The following is a 3,494-nucleotide window of genomic DNA, read 5'->3' as shown; positions in this document are numbered from 1 at the left end:
AACCCTGTTTTGCTTTTTGCCTTAGCTTCCAGGGAATTTAGAGATAGTGTTAGTCTAATTTTTAGTAAGTATTTTTATCTTTATGCTTGGTGATATCTACCTTCTTTGCAGGGTCCTAGAACCTAATAGCCAGAGATTTGGAAATAGTTGAGGGCAAACGCCTCAATTTCCAAAAACCAGACATCCAGATTAGTCACAATGCCCGCTTCTCCCTTTATCTACCCCTCCATAGCAAGCCCATCCTTAATTTGCCTCCCACTTCTCTCTTTCTACCACACCCACAATTTAAATTTGGTTAAACTCTATTTAGAGTAGAAAAATCTCTTCTCATAAAAGAGGACGGGTTTCTTTTTAATTTGCAAGTATTGACCCAATCTCCCATCTTCATTCCAAGCTAATTCCCAACATATAAATACACATTTTTCATTTTTTCATTTATTCTTTTTGGTTGTTCCTTTAAATTTTTTACATTACTGTGTGTCACTGGTGAAATAGCAGTAAAGAAGGCAAAATATATTGCCTTCAAAGAATTGACATTTCAGTTAGTAGAAACAGTCAACAAAGAAAAAAATCCCACAATTACATAGAATTTTAGACTTTGAAAATGCTGTGGAGATCAAGTATGGCAGGGGGAACAGGAAGTGTGAGACAGGGAGGGGTTTGTAATTTTAAGCAGGGAGCCAGAGGAGGACTAATTAAGGAGATAAAGGTTTAGCTGTGAGGTGGTGTAGAAGAGGTCGATCCAGGATCATTTTCCGGGATCTGGCAGCAGTCTCATTACAAAAGCACTGAGGGAAATGCTTACCTAGACTACTCAGGAAGTAACAAAAAAATGATAAGAAGAAAGGGAGTGAAGGGGGAGTATTGGAAGATGAGTACGTCTCGGGGAAGAGCCGCAACTAGGCACGTCACATTGGGCTTCTGTATGGATTGGGCCTTTTACCCCAGTAAGATAAGCGACATCAAAGAGTTTTGAGCAAAAAGTATTTCTCTGACTGCTCTTTTAAGAAAGGATTGTAAGGGAGTAAGTATGGAAGCAGAAACTCTATTGAAAGAAGATTTTGCAATAATCTGAGAGAGAAACAATATTAATTTAAGACAATATTTTTTAATGGTGGGGGTGGAGATAACTGGTCAGATTCTAAATCTACATAGCTGGTAGAACTGACAAGATTTTGTGTAAAATTGAATGTGGGATATAAGGAAAATAGAGGGGTTAAGAATGACTCCAAAGCTTTTGTCTTGAGCAACTGGTAAGACGGAATTGTTAATAACACAGGTAATTAAGACTGTTGGAGGAGGAGGGTTTGGGAGAGAATATCAGAAGTTAGTTCATTTGAGATATACATGTTTAAGAAGTTAACGTGAAAATTCTGAGGAGGTAGTTGGATATATAAGCCTAGAGACAAGTGGTACAGGGAAGAGATATGGGTGGGAATATAAATCTGTGAGCATTCTATATGTGGAGAGGAGACGATAAGCATTATTTTCTCCTTTTTGATGCTCTTCCTTCGGAGCGATACTTCCTAAAATAAAAATGTGGCCTTCCCTTTGTCAATAAACTATTTTAGACTGAGATTGAATGGCAAGATAGGGGCTGATTTCTCTCCTGCTTTCTTCAGTATTGTGATGTGTTCAACAAAAGTAGTTTGTGTTCCTTTGAAAGGCAGAGTATACATTCTAAATCAAGAAGAAACACATTCTATTGTTATTAAGATAGATTTATGGTGCATTTAGAAACTTTTCATTAGGAGGTGGTTTATTGATTAAGTCACTATTCATTAACAAAAACACTTATTAAACACCTACATGCAGTGGAATTCATTGGGTTTGGTGAGGGTTTATGTACATTGTGAGGAACAAGGAAGATTCTTGAGAGACTTCTGAGGTGGTCACCTTGGGTGAATGGTGATGCTATACAAAGACAGAATTAGCTGGGAGAAAAAGCAGGGTAATTGGATTTGTATGGAAATTAGAGTTCAGTTATATACATCTTAAAATCAAAGATATTACAAATTATTTAAATGTATTATCCTTGATCTTTGTTAGACTGGATCTTTCTTAATTTTTAGATCTCAACTTAAATGTCACTTCCCTTCTTCCTACTTTATTCTCTTACTTTGTGCCCTATTTTTTTTTTTTTTTCCTTGCTGGAACTGTTGTTACTTGGTTACATTCTTTCTTTCTTTCTTCCTTTCTTTCTTTCTTTTACATATTTAATATATGGGTCCAGTATTTGATTTTAAGTTGTAAGATGGTGGTGACCATGATTATTTTGTCCCAACTAATGACACAAAGTTTCTGGACATATAAATGATCAACAAATATATGTACAATAAGATGAGTAAAATAATATATTTGCGGAATCTATAGCACATTGATGGCAATTGAAGCCTGTGATAATATTGAAATTTCTAAAAATAATGAAGAAAAGGATCAATGAAATAGTTTGGGAAAGCTCCAACATCAGAGTCAGTAACGAGAGGAATCATTAAAGAACATTTCAGAAAACAGGAAAAAGGCAGAACCTGAAATCAAATGAGGAAAACATTTCAAGAACTATACTTTCATTTTTCCTTTTTGGTCCAAAGGAAAGCAAAAGTCAGACTCTAATTCTTGATCTTTATTTTTGTAAAACAAGCAAACAAAACAACACACAAACCAAACAAAGGCAATCTCTTAAAACTTGTTTTTTGGTTCCTTTCTTCTGATCAACTCTATGAACTAAGGAAATTGAGTATATTTTTGTGTACATTTCTAATGCTTCCTTTGCATTTAGAACTGTATCACTTAGTTTGAAATAGCAGTCTTACTTTTCTTAAACCATTGTCCAGTATAATTAAAGTACATGAATTTGTGTGTCTTTGTGAATGTGTTCTTATATGTAAATGTGTATGAAAGAGAGTGTATGTGTGTGTTCATGTGTATTCTTTTAGATTAAGGGAGGGTTTGAGTCAATGAAAATATTTCTTGAGTTCTGTGTAGGTCTACATAAGAGAGCTCTGAAAATATAAAGTACATAGGGCCTAAATGTACTGATTAGAAGATCTAAATGTCACCAGGAATGACCCACGGAGTGAATAATTTGTTTCCCTAGGAACATATGGAATCCACTGACTTCAGGAAATATTTTCAAAGTGCACACATATTTCTTCAAGACGTTAACATCCCAGGGGAGGAGGAGGAATAAAAACATGACAGGGAGTAATTTAAAATGGCAGGTACTGCAGTTTTCTTTTCCTGTGCTGGAAACCTGATATTTGATACGAATGTAGATGATTTTCTTATGATTGCTATAAAAAGTTGATACTATTCTTTCCAAAATTCTCTAAGATTTATTTTTTCCTCCTCCTTGGTGGAATTTTGTTGTTTTTGAATGTCTTCGATTGTGGGTACAAAGAAATCAAAACATTGCACATTATTTCTTATAATGTAACCACAAGAAAATGCAAATGCTGAAGCTCTGATTCACAAAAGAATATTGCCTATTAGTT

This window comes from Mustela nigripes, chromosome 5 (assembly GCF_022355385.1).
Source record: "Mustela nigripes isolate SB6536 chromosome 5, MUSNIG.SB6536, whole genome shotgun sequence".
Lineage (NCBI taxonomy): Eukaryota > Metazoa > Chordata > Mammalia > Carnivora > Mustelidae > Mustela > Mustela nigripes.
Note: the sequence above shows the minus strand (reverse complement) of the source record.